The sequence below is a fragment of the Pogona vitticeps genome, chromosome 5 (assembly GCF_051106095.1).
Source record: "Pogona vitticeps strain Pit_001003342236 chromosome 5, PviZW2.1, whole genome shotgun sequence".
In the NCBI taxonomy this organism is placed as follows: Eukaryota; Metazoa; Chordata; class Lepidosauria; order Squamata; family Agamidae; genus Pogona; species Pogona vitticeps.
The window spans coordinates 174465072-174492046 of NC_135787.1; the positions used below are offsets into that span (position 1 = coordinate 174465072).

Here is a 26975-nt window from a genome sequence, read left to right on the forward strand (position 1 = left end):
CCAAAACAGAAGGAAACTTCTTATTACAATGAGAGGTGCTCAAGAGATTTTGTTTTCCCCACATTCTTAAAGTAAACTGAGATGGTGTGGATATTCTAGATTAATACAGTATATCAGATCAAAGCTCTTCTTTGGTTTTCCTGACTGTATTTTGCAATACAATTTCTAATATTTTATTTTGGATTAAATTCTATGGAAGTTTAATTTTACTATATTTTTCCAATGTTTTCTTGAAAAATTTATGTCCAAATATCATGCAGAAATGGAAAGAAAGAACATACATTGAACAGACCTGAAACTGGCCTGGGCTAGAAATGGATAGGTCCATTCATACATCTAATTAGAACTGTTGGTGTTGTTGGACTACCTATTCAATCAGCCCCTACCAGTGCCCAATAGTCAGGAATAATGGGATTTGTAATCCAACAATATCTAGAGGGCCACAATTTTCACCTACCAGTATTAAAAATTTAATTATGATTTTGTTTTATAATGATTATTCCTATCGAAATTCAGCCCAGGATTTAGGTTCTGTCTTACAACCTTTGGTCCTCTGGAACAGTGGTTCCCAACTTTAGGTGACCCAGATGTTCTTGGACTGCAGCTCCCAGAATTCTTCACCACAGGCTTTCTGGGAATTGCAGTCCATAAACACTTAGGTTACCCAAGTACATTATAGGAACCATTGTTCTGAGAATTTTGGACTTCACCTCCTGGACAGCAGGACCAGCTGTAAGTGATTCTGAGAACTGAACTCCACAACATCTAGAGAGCCAAAGACTGAGGACTACTAATTTAATGCACACAAAACCAGTGTATATCATGGTATCCCAGGATGGGAGCAGCAAAACCAACCAACAACCAGACATTAACGCTTGCAAATTTATTTCTACTAGAAGAGCTATCAGTGTCCTGATTGCAAAAGGCAAAAGGAAAAGGAAAAAGTGCTTGTAATGTCTAGATTATAACCAGGTTCCAAAATGGTTTAATCCCAGAGGATCCAGTTCTTCTCAGAGATTCATCCAGATGGCAGGTTCTTGTGCTAAAAATACAAAGTCAGAAACCTGAAATGTACATTTCAAAGGTTTAACAGAACATTCTTGCTTTGCAGGTTACATGGCCTGCACATGTCACACAAACACTGGTATTACAGATGAAAAATATTAAATAGATCAGAAGAATTCATGGAGGATAGATCTGCAGGAAGTTATGTCTCTGGGAAGTACAGAATCCCTGAGCCAACATGAAAAATTCTGGGAATTATATTCTGTCAAAAAAACTTTTCCAGGTTTGGGGAAAAACATACAACAATCCAGCTCGAACTTGCATATAGTGAGAAATATATCATTCTGGCAGGATGGGGGCATATTTTCTCACCACCTTCCTGTTAACAAAAAAAAAAAAAAAACCAAAAAAACAAAAAAAAAAAACCCAAAAAAAAGAGAGAGAGAGAGAGATGTTTGTGGACAGTGTTAGGAAACCAAATCACATCTTTTGCATTTGAATAGAATCTTATACATCAATAGAAACCATCTGGGGAGTGATCATTTTTTCCCCTTGAGGTCAATTATTGCCTTAGAGATCATGGAGACCTTTTGCCTAGTCAAGTCATTAAAATGAGATAATGAGAAGCTTTTGCTCCTGTTATCAGCTTAGCAAGATGGCTTTCTGAAACCTCATTTCTAAGAGGACTCTGTTATCTCCACAAATGCTTGGAAAGAGGTGCTTTGCTCACGGCATCTGGTGAACTTCAAGGTGCTTCCATCTCCACCCACCCTGACCCACCATTCTTCGCTCTCCACCTTTCCCGGAGAAGATGGTCCTTTTAAAAAAAAAAGGCCCTAAGGGGAGAACTCCCTCTTGAACACCCCTTGGAAGCTGAATATGCTCAGTAACTAACCACAGAATGTTGACTGTAGGTTGGAAACCAAAAGGAGAAAGAGAAGGTCGAATGGAATGTTCTGGAAGAGGCCAAGAGTGGGCCACCGGCTTGCTCATATCCTAGAATTTTTGTATATTTCTAAGTTGAGTGTGGGAAATAGTTCATAAGATTTAATAAACCATTTGAAAGGGAGAATATGCTGAAATCTTTTATTATAGGAACCACTCATATTTACAATAAATCACTTCTTTTTGCACCCTTAACAAGGCCTGATTAATGGTTGTTATGGGTTTTTCGGGCTCTTTGGCCATGTTCTGAAGGTTGTTCTTCCTAACATTTCACCAGTCTCTGTGGCTGGCATCTTCAGAGGACAGCACTCTGTGCTCTGGCCAGATTAAGCTGCGCTGAGCTATCTCAGCTTTGAGAGTTGCTATAGCATTGCTAAAGAAATGTATTATTCTAACGATTATGTAAAACTTGAAATTTATTTGGATTGGGTGGGGGGGGTTAGAGGCCACTCACCATTTGAGTTCTTAAACTGTACGTATCCAGGGCTGATCCTAAAATGGTCCTAGAAATGAATATCCCGTTTTCCACCTTGCCCCACCTGCACCCTAGCAAGCTCCCTATATTTTGCCACCTTCCAGTATAACCAAAGTAAAGAGTATCTGCGACAGAGCCATGGAAGTGAAGATAAGAACTTAGGTGGATGAAATGGGTGTGAGTGTCACTGGCTCATTAGGGGTACAGAGCAAACCCACCTCTTTCGACCACAGCTTCAGTAATCTTCCAAACAGCATAGAAAGCACCCTGCCATGAAGTTTTGCATTCCAGAATTTTATGGAACTCTTCTGTTGTGTTCTAAGTCCTTTCTGCCAGAAGCTTGGATAGCTATGAGAGGATGGGGTGGGTGGGGATAAGGTGGCAAAGCTGTGATTCATTATTGTTTTCTTTTTCCAGTCCCTTTGTAAATTTGCTTTTGTTAACAGATTTGAGGTGGGCAACTTCCTGTGTAGTTCCCAGACTCTGATTCTCACTTTGCCTTTCTTTGTTTCTCACACTGGGAAAGTTCCTCCATTTCTTCACCCTTGCCAGTTCTACCAACTACTCCTCAAACTCTACCTGCTTCCTTAACTCATTTGGAGCCTTGAACTTTACCCTAACCAGAAAATACCCAAGCCTTTAGAGCAATGATTTCCAACCTTCCAGGTGTTCTTTGACTAAAACTCACAAAACTTTCACTACCAGCTGTTCTGGTCAGCATTTCTGGAAGCCGTAGTCTAAAAACATCTAGGGATCCAAAGTTGGAAACCACTGCTTCAGAGCAGAAGCAGCCTGTGTGCCCCGTGAGGCCTCATGCTTTCCAGATTTTTTGCTTTTTTCAGAACCACCTCCCCTTACAGGTGTTTTTGGGGTGCTATTTCCACACCTGGAAACTACCAGGAATCACAATTTTGCATTAAACAAGATACCTCCAACCCTAAAGTTGTTCACAACCTCAAAGTTGCACACTTTCAGCATTTTCACAGTTTTGCTTTCCTTCTAAAAAGAATTTGGGGGGCCAGTGAAGCCCATGTTGGGGCAGAAAACCAACCCATCCTAAATTTTTGTCTTGGGAGCAGGAAATCAGTCACAGGACCACCCATGCCTTTGGCAGGGAACCTAAAGGTCACCATGTCCAACAGCTTGTCAATGCTACAATCAATGTTGACACCCTATTGTCTATGTTTTTGAGATATGGGAGGGGTAGGAGCCCAATCCAAAGCAGGTCTTACTATGAGGCACAGGGCCACAGATGCTTCAGAGCGTAGTTGAGGGAAGCTTTGGGTAGGGTGAGAGTAACCAGTGATGGCTTTAACCTCTGTTGGAAGACAGGGTTGTATGTTCCATGCAGTCTGCCCTATGTCAATTGATGGTGGGTATCCGTTACTATAGGTAGAATGGAAGGCATAACAGCCAATGATGGGCACAGTGGGGGTAACAGGCAAAGTCAAGCAAAAGTGAGTATTTGGGAGGGGGGAATGTGTACATTCAGCAAATGACCTAAATAAATGTGTAAAAGGTAAAGGTAAAGGTTCCCCTTGATAATTTTTGTCCAGTCGTGTTCGACTCTAGGGGGCGGTGCTCATCCCCGTTTCCAAGCCATAGAGCCAGCGTTTTGTCCGAAGACAATCTTCCATGGGCACATGTCCAGTGCAACTTAGACACGGAACGCTGTTACCTTCCCACCGAGGTGGTCCCTATTTATCTACTTGCATTTGCATGCTTTCGAACTGCTAGGTTGGCGGGAGCTGGGACAAGTGACGGGCGCTCACTCCGTCGTGTGGATTCGATCTTACAACTGCTTGGTCTTCTGACCCTGCAGCACAGGCTTCTGCGGTTTAGCCCGCAGCGCCACCACGTCCCGCTTAAATGTGTACCTTAGGTGAAACATGGAAATAGATGGACACATTATGGAAAATGTTCCAAAATGTGCACACATTTCAATGTGGGGTAAACAAGCACTGCAAAGTGTCACAACCGAATAGGGAAGCAGGATGGGACAAAGATGGAGGCGGGATTCAGAGAACGCCCCCACCCCTCCAAATCAAGAGTATTTTTTTCCCTAGAAGAGAAGCATGAGGCCTTCTAGAAGGAGACATGGGTGATGAGAATGCCCTTTGCTCAAGCTGACATCATGGAGCAACCTCTGGGAAGTTATCAGTATGAAGACTAGGTTGGTGACTAGCTAGCATTTTCCCTGCCTTTCCACTTGCGTGTGTTGGTCAGAGCCTGGAAACATTTCCCTTCCGATTTCTGGAAATTGTAGTCAAGAAAAGAACCACATTTCCATGTTCTGGTAATGGCATCATTTTCTGTGTCAGCAGCTGACCCATGTTCCATCCTATAACGCGGCACAGAACCGCTCATGAGATTATTGAATTTAAGACTCATCTCTCTCAAGTTAAGGCAATAACTCTTAGGAACCAATATGAATATCCCTATAGTACTAGCTTAGCAATTTTTATGAAGTCGGGTGTGTGGTGTGGAAGTGTTGGTGGGAGAAAATAATGCATACAACCCTGGGATTGGTGAGGCACATCTTACAAATATTTCATTAGCACAGTGTTCTGTATCATTTGCTGCACTGAGTATAGGAATGTGCTGATGAAGGTTCTGTCTTGCAATATATTATTCTATATAATTACTGACCCACTACTGGTTCATCTCCTCATTGTCAATTTTGTGTTTCAGTTCCTAGGAAGAAGAATCATGATCAGCTTGTGAAAATTTTTTCCCCTCTTTTTCTTTTTGGAAATACAATTAGATAATGAAGAACTGGCTGTAGGGTTTCTCCTATCTCCAATCACCCCTTCCTTTTCAGTCTAACTGCTTGCTATGGGATGTGCTGCTAAGGCAGTTATATGTGGTAAAGAAATGAGAGAGGGCTTTCTCAAAGCTTACTGCTTATATACCACCCCATAATGCCTGAAGCACTTTCTGAATGGTTTACAATTTATTTATGCAAGTTACACATTGCTCCCACCCCCATGAGCTGGGTATCCAATCTACCAACCTCACAAAGAACAAAGACTGAGTGAACCTTGAACCCATCAAGATCAAATTGAGGTCCTGTGCAGAGTCTTAACTGCAGTGCTGCAGTTTAACTGCTGCATCAAAAGGCTTTTCAAGTCCTCCTCTCAAGCTGTGAGATTATTTTCCAAAGGAGGTTAAATTATCCCTCTCATCTTTGTTTCCTTTGCATGAGCAGTCAAATATATGTTTTTAAATTCAATAGGCCTTTGACTAGTAAGTGGCTATTGAGGAAAGGTTTTCTATTTATAGCTGTTGTATCTTTTGTTTCTCTTGTGATGCTTTTAAATATACATTTTAATTGATTTAATTCAGTGCTTTTAAAAACTCATTTAATGTGCTTTAATTACCAGTTTACTGTTGTTTTAGCTGTATGTGTTTTCAGTTCTTCTCATGAGCTGCCTTGGATCCTGCACAAGCAGAATGGTAGGATTTATGTCATCATACAGTAAATATAAATATTACAGTAACAGATACTTAAGATGCCCATGTGTCATATTTAAGAAAGGCAGTCCTCAATTCAGAGGCATCTTCCATTTGAAAGGTAGACAGCTGTGGCGGGCCTCCATCCCATATTCCCTAGACCTCCATATTACATCCATTGTTTTTTCAAAACTGGATGTGACCAGATGGCCAGATGTGACAAATGGCATTTGGGCCCAAAATAGGGTGCATAGGGCCTAGGATACCATCAGAATGGACAACCTTGAAGGTTCTGGAGATGTGGTTGTCCGTTTTTAGGCTGAAATGATTTCCAGCAGGGGGTTTTCTGGGCATATCAAGGGCTCTCTGAACAGTACAGGGGGCCATTGTGAATGGGAAGTAGACTACAGCCTGCACAGTTCCAAGCAAGGACATCTGCAGATATTTGGGGGTGGGGGTGGGGCAGGGAGGAGCAAGCTGCCTAGTCCCATGTTATCATAATGGACAGCATCCTCTCCTATATACCTCTTTGCCCATGAATTAGTGCTCCATACTAGCGATTCATGGCAGTTCATTTTTCGGCCAAAACAGGTGTTCGGTGCTTCTCTGCTCCACCTCCTCTGGCGGGTGCCCACTCAGAATCAGCACCCAGAGGAGGTGGGGCAGAGAAGCCAAGGTGCTGCCTCTGAGTGGGCACCCCCGGGAGGAAGTGGGGCTGGGAAGCAACAATATGTTTGGCTGAAAACTCCATTAAAAGTGGTGATGGCCAATAGTTTAGACATCTCTGAAGGAAAAATATACAAATTCACAGCATTTAGAGGTATATACAGCTCTTTGATAATAGGATCTCAGAGTTACTACTAATTCCTTATTAGCTATGGCAAGTCATGGATACTGCCTTCATGCCATAAATGTGGGCTTTAGTTGGTCAAAGTAGGTCAATGAAGAGGAAGTTGGCTTAGACAGTGTTTTGGTCTGATTCTATAGACCAAGGTCTTCTTGTGTTTCTTGGCAGAGTTGGGATGTGACCACATGGGCATTTAGCCTGCTGTTTGGTCAGCTGTGGGGACTGACTGGTGCACTCCTATCCAGCAATCGCACAACATAATCACTGGAGCAAACAAGCTTGTCCCCAGAGCATTCCTACTTGCATATTTCTGGATCATTGTCAGGGGCTTCTTCTTCTTCTTCTTCTTCTTCTTCTTCTTCTTCTTCTTCTTCTTCTTCTTCTTCTTCTTCTTCTTCTTCTTCTTCTTCTTCTTGTTTTGTGGGTAGGATCACTCTGCTATGATTTGCTTCCAGCTTATGTGATTGCTGGAAATGAACCAAAGCAAGCCTTTGGCTGTCAAGAATCCTTCCCATGTCAATTTCCTATGTCATGAAGCAGCATGGGAAGATAGCCACTTCACAATATTAGCAGATGAAACACTCTCTTCTGTGTAGGAGTGGAGGAAATTAACTTTTTACTGTATTAGTGTAGCACTGATGCACTGCACCACTTATTAAGCAATTAAAAAATTTAAAACTTCCTCTCAGAAGTGAAAGGAGACAGAAGGGGGCAATGAAGGGAATTCTCCCCCTTTTTTTTCTTTGTCTTAAAGGTTGGGTTGAGAACCCAACAGCATCCAAAACCACCACTGTGTTTAATTTGCTAATATCATGAACTAGGTAGGAAATTGACAGGGGGAGGAGCTGGACCAAATAGGGTTGCTTGAGGTGCATATGCCATTTGGATGAGAGGATTGTACCAAATGGTATACTGGACCTCCAACATGACTGCTAGAGACCGCATTTGACCTGATCCAACCCATTCCAATGAGCCTGTTTAGATAAGCCCTTTGTTCATATGGTGTAGTAAAACCAATACTGGGACCTCTCTGGTTAGTTGACGATGTTGGTCCCTACGTCTAGGTGCCCAGATTTTGTTGAACTACAACTCCACAAGTCCCTGAACACCATCCATACAGTGGAGACTTCTAAATCCAACGGCATTTGGGAACTGAAGATTGACAGTCTTTTATTGAGGGCACATAATTGTTCCTTTTTAATGCATACATCTTTAAAACTGGTTCTTTGTAGTGCTCTCATGAAAAATCTTTAATTTTGCATCAACATTTTACTGTATATTAAACTTTGTCGTGAGCTTCTGTTTAAGTGAATGGAGCTGTTGCATCTGGAGATCCATCTTTTTGAGGAATTAAACATCCTACCTAATGGCTGTCTTGTCATCACTCTTTTGTTGCAAAGTGTGAAAGTTGTGTTGGGAGAGGTTTGGGCTGAGGTTTGAGAACATGGTTTGATTCTTGCTTCAAACTTGATTATTTGGTCAAAATGTGTGGGGTTTTTTTGCTGTGATGAATATGTGGGTCAACTCAATTTATTAAGTGGGCAACTCATACTTATGAACTATGGGTGTAATTCATGTGTACTGTATCTGCTTTTTGAATCGCTTGAACCCAGTGACAGTTATGGCACCCTGTTTCCCCGAAAAGGCCTAACCTGAAGCCCTAGTACGATTTTTCAGGATGCTCGTAATATAAGCCCTACCCCCAAAATAACCCCCAGTTAAGTGAAACCCTGCCTCCACTCTTGTGCAGCAACCAGAATAAGATGACATGACTGTAATTGAATAAATATAGATTGCTGTACATGAAAATAAGACATCCGCTGGAAAATAAGCCCTAATGTGGGTTGTTTTTTTTTTTTTTTTGGAGCAAAAATTAATATAAGACCCTGTCTTATTTTCGGGGAAGCAGGGTAGTAAAAGTCATTTCAAATTTTCAATCTCCCTGAAGAAGTATATTTTAAAAATATCTTTAAATAAACATGTCTTCAATGCTGGAGATTTGAAAAGCCCATTCATTTTGGATCACTTTGCAATATAAATGTGAAGTCTATAAATAGCAAGCTATTACTGAGACCAGTGGGAGAGACTGGCATGTTATTCTATATTCATGTCTCAGGATTATTGTGACAAGAGATATAGACATTCTGTGAATGGGAAGGGTTGACAGACATGCCTAAAGCTTATTTCCTCTGATTCCATTGGGACTAAACTCTCTCATGATGGACATGTTTTCTGGTTTCAGGGGTTTGGCAATGGTACTGGTCCTTCTTACACCCCCTCCTCCTGCTTCTACTGGCTTCTTTTCTTTGAGGTGTTAGGAGGGAATCAATAGAAGGCCATGAGGCCACCTGGAACCCAGTTTTGCCCCATAGCTCTGATAAGGATGAGAAAATGGACTCCGGAATCATATTAAACTGCTTGTAGCCCCTCTTTCCTGCTAAGAATCTGCCATTGAAGAGAGAACTTCTTTCCTAGTGTTTTGACAGAAAAGAAACAATTGCATTTACAGAAGCAATTTGAAAGATCATAAAAGCTGTCGGCACAAAAAGAGCTCCCTCAGTGTATGTGTAAGTGTTGTGTGTGTTTAAGAGACAAAGAGACAGTGTCTGTTTGTGTTGCTGTTCCCTGTCTGTTTACTGTAGAGATATATGAGCTGGTAGGTGGAATGGCTGCCTTGATAGCCAGGTACTCAAATCAGAGGGTTCCATTTCTGTGGGGGGAAAATATGACAGCCCTGCTGGATTTCATATGGGTGATGTTGTACTGGGTTAATTTATCAGCAGTTTACATTCTTTTTCTGCTTTTGCTGTGGCACTGCTTCAGGTGTTTCGTTGTCTTTTATGTTGTGCGACCAGTAATTTAATTCAAGACTTAAAAGTGAAACATTACATTGTAATGTGTTATATGCATCCCTACCATTTTGGTGGTAACTGACAAAAATGTCTTGTGTAATTATGCTGGTTTAATAAATTGCTTCAAGTTAAGAAATCACTATAGACATTATCCATTGTGTGCTGAGTCAATGAGCAACAAATAATGTCTATTATGACTTCTTAACTTGAGACAATAAGCTGTTTGTGTTCCACTAGTGTACGAGTGCAAGAGGATTTTGGCCAATGACTGCCAAACAAACAAACAAAAAGCAAAGCAAAGCAAAGCGTGCTGCTTATATACCGCACCATAGCACTTCAAGCACTCTCTGGGCAGTTTACAAGTTAATTATGCAGGCTACACATTGCCCCCCCCCCCGCGAGCTGGGTACTCATTTTACTGCCCTCGGAAGGATAGAAGGCTGAGTCAACCTTGAGCCAGCTACCTGGGATTGAACCCCAGGTCGTGAGCGCAGTATTGGCTGCAGTCCAACAGTTTAACCACAAAGTCTTATCTTTGAACTAAGGCAAAGAAGATCTCTATAGTCTGTTTCTCTGCAAAGACAGCAGGGTTTTACCCTGTCAGTCATTGTGAGGCATGTTCTGTGGCTGCCACTCCCCAGCCCTCTGAAAACTGACCTCCTTGCTTTTCTTCAAAAGCAAAATCCAACGTATATGGAATGTGTGCTGCATTTTCACAGAGTTAATAACACCAAGGTAATTTTGGGCAATACACAGAGCCCAGTTCTAGGGTACGACAGAGCTTTTATGCACTCCTGGAAATTACACAATGGCCAAAATCCAGTTGCTTGGTTATGCAACAGGCGTAACATTTGGAGGTGAATTGCCCCAAGTTAAGAATTTTCCATAAGAAATCTCTGCATCCATTATCCATTGTGATATATGTATGTCCTACTTTTTCAAGGAAAAAAGTATTTTTGAAAAGTATGTGTTGGTCACTTAGAAGGGCTATACAGATATTAAGTCTTATTATTGAAAATCCTGAGCTCTATTTGGTGAATAGCAAAATATCTTGTGTTTCATAATACAACATAGAGTTCCATGTTCCTACTCTGTCTCCTTAGCCACTTGGACAGTTTTACTCAGAACTCTTACACTCTTTTGCTTAAAGCAGAGCAGAAAGTGGTTCCTGAAAATGAGGTTCCTGTTACCTAGGAGGGCATAACCAGAAATGAGAGTAGGCTGCCTTTCAGTATAATTAATGGAAATATTTATTTAATTCACAGCAGATAAACAGGGAATAAGATTTGTGAAATGAAGACACAATATAAAAGAAATAAAAGGAAAATAGTTGTGGGTTTTCCGGGCTCTTTGGCCGTGTTCTGAAGGTTGTTCTTCCTAATCTTTCGCCAGTCTCTGTGGCCGGCATCCTCAGAGGACAGCACTCTGAAGATGCTGGCCACAGAGACTGTCGAAACGTTAGGAAGAACAACCTCGACTTTTCAGAACACGGCCAAAGAGCCCGAAAAATCCACAACAACCATTAGATCCCAGCCATGAAAGCCTTCAGAAATACAAAAGGAAAATAAATGAATTTCTAACACAATACAATGCAACAGTAAAATGAAGAGGGCTAAGCAGAACAACCTGTACTCAAGTATGAGATGAAATTACCATTATACAAAATCAGCCACATTTAGCCCTTTATGAAGCACTATATTTTCCCCTAACCTTCCACTAGTCCTCTTGTTGAAGCTCACTCTGTTCCAGCTCTTTGGCCTAAAAATTGAGAAAGAGAAACGTGTAGAGTTACCTATCCCAAGGAACAGGGTTCTGAAGATTCAGGGAAACATGCAGGAAGATTGATCCAGGAGAATCCAGATGGGCAAATCAGAAGGAAAAAAAAGGTAAAATAGAGTAGTGAAACCAGTGTGTGTATGTGTGTGTGTGTGTGTGTGTGTGTGTGTGTGTGTGTGTGTGTGTGTGAGAGAGAGAGAGAGAGAGAGAGAGAGAGAGAGAGAGAGTGAGACAGACATATACCTGCCCGCCAGTTCAGTTCATATATCCACAGGCCTTTTGTTTAGTGTACCCTTGTACCATAAATGTAGGACCTGATTAACAGTTCCTACCCACCCACTGTGAATCATGGCACAGGGCACCCAAAGGTGGCTAAGTCACCACCTCAAGTAGGAAATCCCACAAACATCTCACTTCATATTGGGCAGAAAAAGTACGATAGCAAAACAACAAAACAGCAATACAATTATATAACTTTAAAATTTTTTCCCTTTTCACCATTTGCCTTCTGTGGCAGCTACCTCACTCTGCCGAACAGCTGGCTGTTCTCTTGTTCTGTACAGCCTTATGGATTTCCTCAGCCTTCTTCTTGACAACAAATTTGTCTGCGACACACAAGAAAACAATTATGTTGAAAAATGGCTCTTCGAAACTAGGTTGCACCGTTTGCATGGATGTTGGGTGTGATAAAGTTTGAGAAATTTTGTGTATCTTGTTGTACTCAACACCATACACTTTAGGATGATCTTCCTTCTTACAAACCAGCCCTTGTTTTGTAACACCTGCCTTAGTCTTCTATTCCCTGTGGCTGGAGGGAATGAGAGGCATGCAGCTGTTCTCTTCTCCCCACATACGTAAGCTGATTTCAGGATGACTGGGAACCACTGACTTGAGGGAGATGCAGATCAAAAATAGAAACCAAAAGAATTCCACAAATGCTGTTTAACAAAATTATATTAATGCAGTATGAGGTAGTAGTGAGTGCATTAGAGTAAATTAGCACCAAGATGCTTGCACATTTTCACATAGACTTTAAAAATTCTGAAATAGATGCAGAACTGTCAGAGGAGCTTTGAGAAGAAAAGTGATAAACGAAAAAAGTGTCATGCATCTATGGCCATTTGTGACACCATGCACCATTCTCTATGCATAAAATCAAAACACAGGATGTTGCACAGTAGAAGAAAAACAACAGTGATATATTTGAAAGTTAGGTGAGTCAAAGAGCCAGAGTGGTTAATCCAGCAGAGAATGAGAAAGGCAGGTTAAAGAAGAACTATGAGCCCAAGTGGATTATAGGCTGTCCAAGAATAAATGCAGGTTGTAAATCTAACCAGCAAAGGGATGAAATCCTGGCTCTGTAAAGCAATTGAAAGAGAGATTATGATGAGGATGAGTTTTTAATGGGATTCTGATGATGAGATGTTGGATAGTGAAGAGTAATCGGTCACCCTGGACCACACAGTATCAACTTGTGTCAGGCTCTCTCTCACAAGCCATGAGTCGGCAAGCTCTAGAAGTTCTAGGATCAATATTATGCCCTCGGTCCCAAAAATGAGGACCAAAAGAGAGGAAGTAGCCAGAATTCCATTCTTGGATTTAAAGACTGTGTTTTGAGATGTGGTGGTGGTGGGGAAGGGTCTGCCAGGGAGGGTTACCCCCATGTCTAAAAACAGATTCCATGTACCTGGAGACTTCTGAAGCATCCCAAGGACCACACACTGTCCACACCTACTCAAGACCAAGCAGGTACCCTATGGCGTGGGTAGGCAAGCAGCGCTCATCTTGGTTGTAGCCTGGTAGTACAAGAGTCTGGCCCTACCATTAAGTAGAGTGTTGGGACTATCCCACACAGCAGATCTTGGGGGCTATAGTGGCAGCATTTCAGCCATCCCTCCTGCTCCCCCACCCCATAGAACCGTCTTCCACCCCCTAAACTGGTTCCTTGTCACATTAGGCTTGGAAGCTGATGCTATCCTATCCCCAGTGCACATAGGTTTCAACCTTGAGTATTGAGGGTGGGGTCATCTTCTCTCCCCCCCCCCCCCCCCGCAGGCAGCAAAATGTCTACAGGCAGCCCTGAGCAACAACTAGTAGCTTCCTTTAAAAGGGCAGTGTGGCACATGGATGAGTTTTGAATCAGAGAACAGCACAGGATTGACCTGTCAGTGTCATTTGATTCCTCAGCCCAGGAGGATTCTGGATGGGCCAGCTTGAAGTGGCTGTAGTTTCCTGGCCTCCTCCACCCAAGAAATAGCAGTCCTGTTTCTTCAAAGCCTCCATCGTGCACTCAAGGGCACCAACCACATTACAACAGGTTTTCTATGTGACTTTGAGTGTGCTTTCCCCTTATAGGAGATTCTTTACGTTGAGTGCCTTTCCCCCTTGCCTCGGTTTTTCCATTTCTTTGATAGAGAAATATTTTTCACCTTGTATCTTGACAATGCTCTGCATCTCCTGTTTATTACAACTTGCACAAACACTTGGGAGATCCTGGACTTGATAGTCAGAATATGCGAAAAGGAAATAGGATTTATACGTTTTTCCAGGCTAGCTGTGTGGTTTCTCGCAGGAATGCAAATAGAGATTACGGCATTTCATATCAACTGAAAGAAGTAATCAGAGGCAGGGCGGAAGAAAAGGAGCAGAGAAAATTCTGCAGGTGATGCTTCCTGGATTTCTTCTTGCTTTTTTTTTGCTTCAGTTCAGAAATGTGCAGACAGCACTCCAAATAGGGGCTGGATCAGGGCTAGGTGATATGAATGGGGGCAAGGGCCCTTTTTTCCATATCTAATGGCAATTGGAGGGCTGCATTGCAAGGGAGGTGAGGTCAAAGGGAAGGGTTATAAGCAAAGAAGCTAATAGATTTAATCTATTATAATTTAAAGACATTTTAATGCAGTGCTTACATATGTAAGCAGTTTGCAATGTTGGTTTGGTAATTGAAAAATGGATTTAAACAAAAAAAGTTTGGTAAAAATATCATAGATGCTAGAAAGCAAAGTAACTTCTCTGGGATCTATAATCCTAAAGCAGTATCTTCAGCAACTATATTTCTCATAGTATGTCAAATCACGCATGTTTCACGGAGGAATATGTTAGGGTTTTTGCTACAGTAGAAATACGCAGAGTTATTGAAGACACTTTACCAGTTCTTCTTGTGTTGCAAGACAGTTGTATTTACATGTATTTACAGTTACAGTTATATACAGGCAGATATCTTAACAGCACAGCAGGAACAATCTGGCAGCATGCATGGCAGCAAGTGATAGTGGAGGAAGAGAAAGAAGCAAACACACAGTCCACTTATATACATATACATGGCATATTTTGTCCAATCAGAAAACAGATGACTTCATGCTTTGCACCTGGTCTTCTCCTGGTTTCAAGTCATTACATCATGTCCAGAGTGATTCAGCACTCTCACATCTGTGCACAATGGCAGCTCGTTAATGAAACACATATACAGGTTCAGGCTTATAAAATTTCTATACAGTACTCTGACAGAATATTGTAAGGTGGTAGCTTTCAGCCATTGGTCCTCCAGACAGTTTGGACTTCCAGTCTCATACGCCCACACCAATATGATCAGTGGCCAGGAATTCTGGGAACTGTAGTCCCACATGGCTGAAAACTAATGTCAAAATGATTCTTCATTATCTCTACTGAGAGGCTAGAATAAGAAGCGATTGCCTCAGTTCAACTTCAGTTAGTCTAAATTAAGTCTTATTGAATCAGTATAATATTCACATTCTTTAAAAAAATGCAATGGGTGAATGTAACAGACACGTTTAAATACATTTGTGGATACTCACAAATGTGCATGCTCATGTGGTTTTTTGTCCCCTTCAAAGAGCCCACTGTTGTGCATCTGTGGCTCCCTTCCTCTTCCTTATACTCAGAACAGTCCTGTGATGTAGTTCAGATTTAGAGATGGTGATTGATGGCCATCCTAAGGCTGACATTCATACTATTACAGCAACTTGAACACCCAGCTCCCTGTTGGATCTGATACTGTCCCCATTACATCACAATATACGTTGTGCCGATATATTTGCCAGCAATTTTGAGTGGGCTGTAGCTCCATGAGAAGTATTCATTGGATAGGAAATACAATTTTTGGCATCATATGATGTGTGAATCAGCTTTTATCACTAGCATCATCTGGATTGTCAATCCCTGAATCTTCAGATGAAGAGGGAAGTGACCCTCTTGGCCTAGATGTCCATCTTTTTATTTGCAATTTATATTTCCTTTCTGAGTTGGTGTGGATTCAAACCATTCTGGCTTCCCTTTCTTCCCCACTGTGCTATCCCCTGGCTTAAAGAGTCTCTGTATCATAAAGCTTGCAAGCCCCTGGTGTATCTTAATGGGTAGATGGCAGGCACAAGACATTTTCTGAAAGCTCTTAGCATAAACAACGCTTAGTGTCATTTGTATGCGAGAACAGTGATAACTGCTGATGATGTTTTGGGGCTTTGGGGCACAACTCATCATGCAGAGATCCCAGGAGTAAATCCAACCATGAAGTAGGGGAGGGGCAGGGAGATGGGACAGGGCTTTATTCACTGTTGCTATGCCATCCTCGCTATCTTCCCATTTCACAGCTCCGTGGAATGAATGATGCCGCCCCCCTGCACATTTCAATATGGCCTCTTTTGCCTGCACAGCCAGAGCTCAGCATGAAAATATATGCTCTTGTGCAATACCACTTGTGCTATGTGCTGTGGAGCAAAGCCAGACCACTGAGACTGAAATTGACAGGCCTCCATTGAAACCAACAAGACAATTTCCCCTCTGTAGGCGCTCTAGGGACAGATGTATCAGTCTGTTTCTGATCTCTAGATTGCATTGACATGTTTCCACAGTACCTCATTTTTGGCAGGTTTCTGTATTAAGCAGCCATTGTGTGTGCTGCTTTCAAATCTGCACAAAAAATCCACATATAAATATCACTGGTAATTCTCTCCAACTGTAAGAGATGGGGGATGTTCCTACAGAATACTCCAGCCAGCATGGGTACTTGTCAGGCAATCCGGAGGTATTCTAAGAGTTGGACTGCAGAGAAATGTGCACATGTGAAGTTTTAAAGGCATTTTTCTACATCTAAATTTCTGAGCACTGTGGCATAACATCGGGGGAAAGTACAAAATTTAAGTCAATTGTTAAGTTGTGATCCATATGTTGGGTCCTCCATAAGAGGAGACTGTCAGAATTTACAAATTCTGTATCAGCTTTCACAAAAATGGCTTCAATATTCCTAGTATTTTGGCTTTTTTTGGTGGGTGGGAGGGATGATAAGTCTGTTAAGTAGGATAGAACCCAAACTACAGAACCAGGTCAGGGGCTAAAGCAGATCTGGGCAATGAAATAACTCAAATAATCACACGACAGTGCTCTCTTTGCTTGTTTCAATACCAGGAGGCCAACATAAATAGAATTTACTGGACACCCAGTGGAGCCTGCAGTTTGGTTGGTGGTCCACAGGTTGCATGGGCCTATGCATGAGATTTGGGCATGAAAGCAAAGAGTTTTGGATTTATGCCCTGTGTTTATTACAGTCTTAAGTGGGATCTCCACCTCCAGTTCATAATCAGCATATGAAAATGGGAGTGGTGAACCTACAGAGATAATTTCATTGCTGGAATTGTAATCATATAAATATCCCTTCTGGACCAGACCAATGGTCCTCTGTCAGAGATGTGCAAAGTCTTGTCGTAGAGCCACATGTTACTCTCCAAGGCTGGTTTTTGCAACTTAAAGCCAACGGGGTAGGGGGCTCGCAACTCCAGTTTTGGGACTGCTGTAAATCCATGCCACATTTTACTTTGCCCGTTTTTTGCAGGAGCTGTCCAAGGTGTTGAACCTTATCCGAACACGTTCACCATCTGAGATAGCTCTGCAGAGTGCAGACCAAAACCCAGAAGGGATACACAACCCCCCTGAGAATAGTTGCTTCAGTTGCCACTGCCCGTAGCTTTCTCCCTATCCCTTCTTTTTCTACCATCACAAGGGAAATTAAAGTTCCTGGCAGCCTCCAGAAATGGTTATTTGCTTTTAAAATTCAGTCCCAGATGGGCCCTCCTACATTTAACACCTGCAAATAAAGGTTTTTCAAAACTGGTAGTGGGCAGGCATCTTCTCTGGCTCTGTATTTTTGCAGTATGTATGTTCTCAGAGGATGCTGGGGCGTGAAAACTAAAAGAAAATAAATACATCCTTGCCCGACATAGTCCAACACCTTGTTTCGCTCAATGGCTTACCAACTGCTTGTGTGGGAACATTAGTTGACTAGAGCAGGGCTATAATGTGTAGAGAGGGCAAGCTGTCTTTGATGTTGTCATTTTAAACATGATGCTAGTATCCTTTTTTTCTTCTCATGGCAACTGTGGGAAGTATAATAACATAAGCAATTGCAATGTACAAATGGCTCTGTAACCGAGTAAGGTCCTTGGGCCATGTCTCATTTTCCACTGTTTTTTCCTTGCTGGAACTGAGATACCACGATTTTTTGTATGGGAAGGGGCTTATTTTCAAGTATACAATGGGATTTCTCTCTGAATCCAGCATTTCCTCTTATTCGCACTGTGTGAGGTAGCAAATCTATCTAACCAAAATCCTTACACACTAATCTCTATGTTTGATCAAAAGGTAAGTAATCCTTCTATCTAATCTTCACAATCTATTTTCTGCCATTGCTGCGAGTGTTTTGCCTCCAAATTTTGATTTAGTCTCTTTTCTTTTCTATCTAATCTCTCTGCTTGATCTTTCCAATCTATTAGTTTTAATAATCTCTGTGTAATATTGCTAATTTAATGTATTCTCAATTGCTAATTTACTTAATATTAGGCTTTATAAAGCACCTATTAGATTATTTCTTGAGATGCTGGAAGACCAATTCCTTCTTTCTCTTCCCATGAAACTGCGATCCATGTTTTACATTGCGCGTAATGGTTCTCAAAATTTTGCCAGCGTTTATTCCTTCTAATCAGGGAAGCAATTAATTTGCTGTTCAGCTCCACTGAAGCAAGGAGACTGCTATAGAACTGAGAAGTAGGGTGCCACATATGCATCATTCCAAAAGACAAAAAACATAGCAGGGATGGGATTTTTTTAAAAAAATTCTGGACTAAAAATACCTGAATTCTCCATTTTGGCACCTTACAGACGCCTTACAAAGCCTAACTGTGGCTCATCTGGGAGAAAGGCCTAAACTGGGAAGCTTTGAGGCTTAGCTAGGCCAAGCTCCAACAAAGCTTCCGGTTCCTGCCCCACTGCTAGCTGGGAGGTTTTTTTTCTCATCAGGAAGCTAGACAGAACTATGCCTAGCTGACCTTCAAAGCCTTTCAGCTTATGACTCTCCAAGGTGCACCACGTTTTGATTTTATAAGATATCTGTTTGGCGATTGGAAGATTTATGGTATTTAAAATCTGAAAATCCCATCCCAAATGTAGAGTGAAAAAAAGACATTACATTTGCATAAAATTTATTAATTATTTTATTTGCACCCCGCCTTTCTTCTTCTAAAAGGGAATTTAGGGCAGCTTACAAAGGATGTAATAGCATACACATATCACAATGACAAATACTGGAATCACATTAAAATTTATAAAACATATTAATTATTTAAAAACATGAGCTAAAACCTCGATAAAACCAATTTAAAACACATATTTAAAAGATAAAAGAACAACGATCTCCTTAAAGACCAGCACTTTAAATTTTACCCAGAAATCGGCTAGTAACAAAGATTTTCTGGTCTCCCTGTAACCAACTGCAGTAAGAGTTGTAGCTCCAGCATCACAGACCTGCTGAAGTTTACATTGGCAGCCCCAAATAAAGCATGTTACAGTCATCCAAATGGGATGTGAGTAAGGTATGTGTCACTACAGAAAGATCAGTCTTCTCTATGAATGGGTGTAGCTGGCACATTCGTTTTAACGATGCAAATGCAACTCTGACCACTGCTGAGACTTGGACAACCAGGCTAAGGAATGGATCCAGGAGCATGCCAACACTGTGAAGCTGAGTCTTCAAAAGGAGTATAATCCCATACAGCCCAGGTTGCTTCTTTGTTCCCTGATCAGCCTTCTGATTAACTAGGAGTGCCTCTGTCTTGTCTGGATTAAGCTTCAGTTTATTTCCCCTCATCCACCCCATTATTGACACCAGGCACTAGTTAAGAACTGAAACAACCTCCCTGGAATGGCATGGGAAGGAAAAATAAAGTTGGATGTCATCAGCATACTGGTGACACTGAACCCCAGAATTCTGGACAACATCTCCCAATGGTTTCACATATATATTAAACAGAATGGGGGACAAAACAGAGTCTAAATGGACCCCACAGATTAATGGCCAGGGCATGAAACAGGTGTCACAGCACTACTCTCTGAGTTCATCCTTCCAGGAAAAACTAGAGCCACTGTAAAGCAGTGTCTTGACGTCTCATCCTCGAGAGATGACCCAGAAGGAGACTGGTCAATACAATAGTATCAAAAGTGGCTGAGAGGTCCAGCAGAACCAACAGGGACACACTCCTCTGTCTAGTTTTCAGCATAGATCATCCATCAAAGTGACCAAAGATGTCTCCATCTCATAACCAAGCCTGAAGCCAGAATGAAATGGATCTAAAGAATCTGTATGATCCAGAAACTCCAGGAGCTGCAAAGGTAACTCTGTTGTGCATGACTGCAGTGTCAATCCAGCACTGAGTTTTGACTAGTAAAGGCTTCCCACTGTCTCAAGGCTCCAAAAGGCTTCCCTAGGGTAAAAGGAAGTCCTAGGGAGCATTGGAAACTAAAAGGGGGAGTAGGAAACTTTCAATCTATTTCAATTAATTATTTCTGGTGCTGGAGCAGATTTGTGCCGGTGTAACTTCAGGCAACAGGATTTTGCTTATTATGTATAGAAATGCATACAAAATGTGTGGAAGTTATAAATGGAGAAGGAGAGGTTTTCCAGTTCTATATTTAACAAGTCACATAGCCAAAACATTATAGGGAGACACATTATAGTCATAACCAGTCCCTTGATGACTAATTCTTTTTGACCATTTGGCTGCTTTGTATGTAATAATATACCAGGAAGTGCTACCTCTTTCTTCAGCCATTGGCTCAGCAGGGTCACCAAGACATGGTGGTAGACAGCAGCAACATTTGTGGCTTATGGTCTGAGCGAAGTTGAAAGGAGCAGCTCACACAGACATTTGGGGGTGAGCCATCTCTCAAACTATAAGCCACTCCTGACAACAGCAAGCTATCCCAGGCAAGTAGGTCTATCTCTTTCCACACTGCCTTGTCCTGGTCAAACATCAAGCTGGGGCACTATGGGAATTTAAAATGTGGACTTTGAGGACAGGTCTGGGCAGCTGTTGGAGTAGAGGAAGTCCACCAGAGCATCAAAGAAGCTGAGCCTTTCCTTTACCCTTGGAAATGAAACAGCCCACAAGAGATAAATTCTGCATTGCCTTTCTAAGAGACCTATTGTTGTTTGTTCCACTGTGTAGTCTTCATAATGTTCAGCATTTTGTAACCTTTATTTAGTAAGTCTGGCTTTTTTGCTGAACCAGCAGGAATTGGAACAGTCCAATTCTATATGGAAATTGTTTTGGCTGTGGAGCAGTGTTTGGCTGACATCCAGAGGGGAACTGCCTTTTCATGCAAGCAATTCTAAATGCCGTACCTGAGCCTTGTAAAAATTGGTGGTAGGCTCATTAATTGACTTTCTGATAGAGGGAATGCTGTACAAATGTACCTCTGTATTGTAAGATTAAACACATCACACATACTTTGCTCTTTCCCAAAGTGCTACAGTATTCTTTAACCTGGATATAGTTCCTTTCCTTTCTTTTCCTTTCAATGAAAAAAACTAACTCCCCAAAGACTAGAATATGGAAAGATGTCTTTCCCTCAACAAATTATTTTTTCTCATTCGCAAATTCATGACTAGTACACAGCAACTGGCATAACAAATAATCCATAAAAGGAAAGAGGGAGAAGAAGAGAGGAGGAAATCTCCAAGAAACTGGGGCAAGGGGGATCCAAAAATAATCTGAAGGAGGCACACTGGGACCACAGGTAGGATGCCTAAAAGCAGGTGGAAACATAATCCTAAGAAATGCGGGAGACCCTCTAAAATACTGGCTAAAAAGGCGAAAAGGATCCACAGGAACAGATAAAGAGCACAATCAAGATAGAAGGCACCATGGTGCTCAGCGGTACACAGATCCCACCCAGAAGGAAGCCTGAAGCAAAGAACATTTTCCCCCCCGGGTTCCAATCAATCCATGTTCTTCTTCAACTCAGAATTTCCTCTCCTCCCAGATGTTCTGATTGGCTGTTTAACAGTAGCCCTTGGTATGTTATTTGATTAAATTTTTCTGGATAATTTGACAGACCGGAAGCAAAGGAAAGGGAAAATGAAGAGGGAAACAGAAAAGAACCTGAAGCTTTCATGATCCTCTCTTTGACTGTTTGGATTTCAGAGGCTCTATTTTGGAAATTAACAACAACAACAACAACAATCTGAATTAAGAGCCTTTTTCATATTTCCCCCCCTTTGTGTTAATCTGAATGTCCCATCCCTAGCAAATAGTTCTCCCCCTACCCTGCTTCATTCACAAGGTTTTATTTTGTAAATGGAAAGAAAACTAGTGTGGAAGCATTAACCCAGTCCTTTCCCCTCTAATGCATTCTATTTTTCTAGGATGAAGATGGGGGAAAATCAAATATGCCACCCTCACCTGCAACCTCAAGATCTATAGCCTGGTGAAAATCTTCTCTTGACTAATCATAATATAAATAATTCCCATTTTATGTCTGTGTTCTTTGTTGTAATTGATGCAGGCGGGGCAATGCAGAACCAAAGGGTGAGTGAGACTGGATGGACCTTTGGGAAAAAAGACTTTACAGCACCTTGTAATTTCCTTCGCTACCATAACTGTTCATCCTAGTGAATGAATTGTCAAAGGACAGTGCATATAATCAAAGGAAACCCTTTCCCAGCAGCTTCCAGCCCAAAGCTCAGGAGGCCCTGAAAAGCAACTATGGAAAGCAGTAATGATGAGGTGGATAATGGCTTCTTTTGGCCTTAATAGATCTAGGCAGCATAATTTCCCCTGGTGAAAATAAAGAGGAGTAGATCTTTAAAATATTGCTAAATCAATAGCTAGTGGCAAAGGGGGCTGCGATAAGACCCGTGGAGTCCTATTACATTTAGCTGTGTGCTTAGATCTCTGGGTTGGAAGCCCATTGAATATACCGTACTTCCAGTGCTTCACGCCCCTTAGTGTTTGCAGCTTGCCTTTTTGAACTCACCCTTAAGAAACAGACCAGGCCAAGAGAGCTGCCAATAATTAAAATTTGAACTAATCAAATTTTGGACATTCTGGTGAAGCTGATACCAAATGCAATTTCCTAAGAGAAAGCAAGTGGAGGTGAAACTTTTATTGGACCACTTAAAAATGTAAGAAGCAGCTATCTTTCAACCTACACTTTCAATCTATGATATTGTAGATAATGCAGGAAAACAAAAAATGTATGAAAGTTTCAAGAGTCTTGGCAGATGTCTGTGCCAGGTCTGTTTCCTAAGGGTGAGTTCCAAAATTCAGGCTGCAAACCCTAGATTTTAGACTTTGCCCTTGGTGGCCATTTCCTGTCCCATCTCCTAACATGATTTGCTCTCCCGTCTCTTCAAACACATGCACATGCATTTTGTGAACCAGTCCTGGATACAGAGAAAATGGTGCTCTCTGTATGTGCTGAAAAACCACAGAACCTGGCACTGAAAGCAAATCATAGCATCCAGTCATGATTCTCAGGAGTTCTGAATCAGACCTCTTGTCCTTCTAGTTCATCGTACTGGTTTGTTTTATTAATAGATTTCTATACGAGATGGTAATGGAAATTCCTAAGGCAGTTTGCAGAACTGAAATTAAAAATAGCACAGTATAACAAGGGAAGAATATATATCATCCTCATGGAACTTGTGGCTAAAAGCAACATGAAGACCAAATCAGTCCATTCTAAAAACCTGGGAAAATAAATATGGTGAATGACTGGTATGAATAAGTAGGAGTAAGGAATGCATGCTGGGGGGCAGCTCTGTGGCGCAATGGTTAAACAGCTGTACTGCAGCCAAAACTGTGCTCACGACCTGGGGTTCAATCCCAGGTAGCCGGCTCCAGGTTGACTCAGCCTTCTATCCTTCTGAGGTTGGTAAAATGAGTACCCAGCTCGCTGGGAGGGGGCAATGTGTAGCCTGCATAATTAACTTGTAAACTGCCCAGACAGTGCTTGAAGCACTATGGGGCGGTATATACGCAGCACACTTTGCTTTTTGTGCAGACAATTATGGTTTGAATGCCACTGCCCAAAACAGTAAGGCTGGGCTGTGCTCAACCACAAGCACTGCCCAAGCCTTCATCCTACAAATGTGGGAATGGGAGAGAATTTTGAGTGCTCTCAGAGGGAACAAAAACCAACAGCCTGAAGAGGGCTGCTTTCAGTTCTGTGGCAATGGCAGGGGCTTACTGGCTTTCTTCTTCTTCTTCTTCTTCTTCTTTCAGAAGACCAGATGTAGTCTAATGGCAGTTTGGCAGCCTGGCTGCTAAGAGAGCTGAATCAGGAAGCAAGAATGCCTCTGGAAATGGTGCCACATGACAGAGCATCATTCTCAGGAGCCTTAGCATTGTTGTTATTGTTGGGATGACAGTTTTCTGCTTGGGACACATGGGGGAGGCAGCCATCTCCCCTACACCAGCAAAGAGCCTAGTACATCGCCTTGAAGAATTATTTCACTAACGTTTCCAGCTTGTGTTTCAAAGTGCTTGGGGTGCATTGGTTTGGAGGTGAAACCCGATGTGCAGCAAGCAGGCGTGTGCGGCATGCAAGAGCAGGCATGCCCGTCATCATCCTGCCCCCACCTCAGTCCCTACAGGCAGCAAGCCTGTACAGAGGGAGCCAAGAGGGAAAGTGTAGCATGTATTTGCATGCAGGGTTGGACAGGCAGGACTGGGCTGAGTTGGCATTGCTAATGGGAGCAAGTCAAAGGTCTCTACTGCTCTGACTTTTGCAAGGGCTAACCTAATTGTCCCAAGCAATTTATCTCTTGAGGCAGACTTTTCCTCTCAGGACATTTGATAACCTCTGCTACGCACATCGTTCAGTGTCTCCGCAAGGTTGTGGGCTAAGTGATTCAAGGACAGAATCTTCTCTGGATGAATTTTACAGGGCCAATTTCTTCGGCTGTGGTGGAGAACAGGAAAGCAGAAAACACAGCAGAAAGGGAGATAATTTAGGAGGCCATTTCATCAGGAGTGTTATGGGGATGGTAAAAGATTGCTAGTACGGGGTCTGGATAGAACCAGGGCCAGCATCAGCACCCAGCGCCCATGGTCAACAATCCTAGCAGGGCCCGTTAAGAGATGCTCATCCAGATTTGGGAAGTAACACAATTAAAAAGACATGACTTACTGCTTTATTTTTGGACTAGCAAGAACAAGATGGTCACTTTTAACAATCACAACATTAACGTTAGCATTTTTGTACAAAAACTGTGTTTAGGAACTATTCCTGTGGCAGTGATTTGTGTAATTTTGGGACATTTTAGTGTGTGGTTGTTTTTGGTAAAAAATAGTTGACAATGGCATGTTAATAAAATTGCTATGTTATGTAATTATGAGTAATGTATTAGTTTTGGAAAAGCATAACTAATTAGTGATTTTAAAAAATTACTTTGCTGGCCATGGGCATTTTTTAATTTTTAAAACCACCCCTATTGGGCTTCTCTCAGCTACCACTTTTGGTCAGAGCTGGGGAAAGATGCCCCAGCAAATAGCTGCCAGGGTCCTGTGAGTTGCAACCTTAAGAAGAAATCTCTCAGAGCTCTAGTTTTGGCAGTGCAGAAAAACCTGACTTGACCCCCCACCCCAACCAGGCCACCACAGTGAAAAAACATGCCCAATGCCACAAAAAATATGGCTCCTGGACACCAGGAGTCACAAAGGTAAGTTCCCATGTAAATCTTAGGAGAGCCTACTATGGGGTGGGGCTTATTAGACCCCACTCTCCCCCCATCCCAGCATCAGTTTTGGATGCTGTACTTCTTTTCTCCTAATTTTGCATGCATTGGCATACCTGATGCAATGCTGGTGATGCTGGATATCAGTGAATCTTTTCTGCTTTTTCATGTTGTTTGTGAAAATGGAGGCTCATTCCTTCCGGTCAACATGTAAGAGGGACAGCTGTCTGTCTGGTACCAAGGCTCTAGACCTATGGTGATTGATGAAGAAGCAAGATATAATAGATGATTTCAAACCTTATTTGCATATTCCGCAACAGCACGTACGTAACAGGAACAGGGTCTATTGTTTCTGTCATGTATAAAAGTTCCAAAGGTCAGGTGCCCGTCTCCAGCCTGATTTTCTTGGGAGATAGACCTTATTAGCAGGTGGATGGACAAAGGAAGAACAGAAGCACCAGCTCAAGACATTTTGCTGCTTAAAGACATGACAATGCCCTTTCCCTACTCCACAAACAGAAGCCAGCTGGGTACGCAGTTGGACCTTACTTTTCATAGCAATAATGGGATAGCATACTCCCCCACACATTGGACAGCAGGCTAGTTGAGGCACACCATGGTAGATTGTGTGGTGTACACAGCTCTATTATTCACAGAGTGATACAGCCAGGGGCTATCCCAGCTGTCACCAAGCATCTAGAGCTTGGAAGAAAGTTGCCTGCTAGCTGGGTTAGATTTCTGCTGAACCCCATGGCTTTTGTGCTTTAGGGTCCTGCTGAGTTCCATCTGATCTAGTATGCTGTTTAAGAACATGAAACGGTGGACTGTACATCAAACCTTGAAGTGAATCATCAGAAGATCAGTAGGCTGAAGACACACTGCTCTATCCTTCTTGTTCCTCAGAGGCAGGCGAACCAGCAGATGTGCTTAATCAATGCCTGGTCACGTTAGTGGACTAAATGATGGCCCATAAACTGAAGCCCAAAGCAACAAGACAAGTACTGGTGCTGAGGTGGTTCATCTATTCAGGATAGATACTGTTGTTCAGCATCTTCTGGAAGGGGTTTCACACTTTCTAAAGCAGGCTGCAGAGCCTATGGCACTCCAGATGTTGGTGAGCACCAACTTCCATCATCACTGTCCAGGCTAGGGAACCAGAGTAAAGCAATATTCAGTGGGCTACCAGTTCTATAGTCCTATCCTAAAAGATTAGGTTCTATGTCCAGAGATGCTTGTGGGTTCCACCCTTTTTCACTAGAGACATGGGTTTTATATTGCATAGAATGTCTTTTACCAGACTGGACTGGTATGCCAACCCCAACCTTCATAAATGCCTTCATGAAACCTTCTGTTTAGGTTACTGCAATGTGCTCTGCATGGAGGTGCCGTGAAAGATGCCTGGGAACTTTAGTTGGTACAAAATTGGGTACAAAGAATACTGATGGGAATCAAATATTTTTGATTATATTTGACTAGGTTTGTGCAACCTGGCTGCTTCCCAATTGGTTCTTAAGCCAAATTCAAAATGCTGGCTTTAGCCTCTAAAGGCTCTTGTGGCTTGATGCCAGGGTATCAAAGGATAGCTTGTTCCCAAATGTT

At 42.1% G+C, this 26975-nt stretch overlaps 1 protein-coding gene and 1 long non-coding RNA gene across 3 annotated transcripts in view; one reads left to right on the top strand and one right to left on the bottom strand.

The window, feature by feature from the left end:
• TMEM178B (transmembrane protein 178B) overlaps positions 1-26975 on the top strand; it is a 346918-nt gene that overhangs the window by 122572 nt on the left and 197371 nt on the right. The gene's annotated exons all lie outside the window — the stretch shown is intronic.
• LOC140707698 (uncharacterized) lies at positions 873-14315 on the bottom strand. Its single transcript, XR_012087882.2, has 3 exons — positions 2644-14315; positions 1307-1384; positions 873-1042 (listed from the first exon to the last, which is right to left on the bottom strand). It is a non-coding gene; the product is annotated as an uncharacterized LOC140707698 (long non-coding RNA).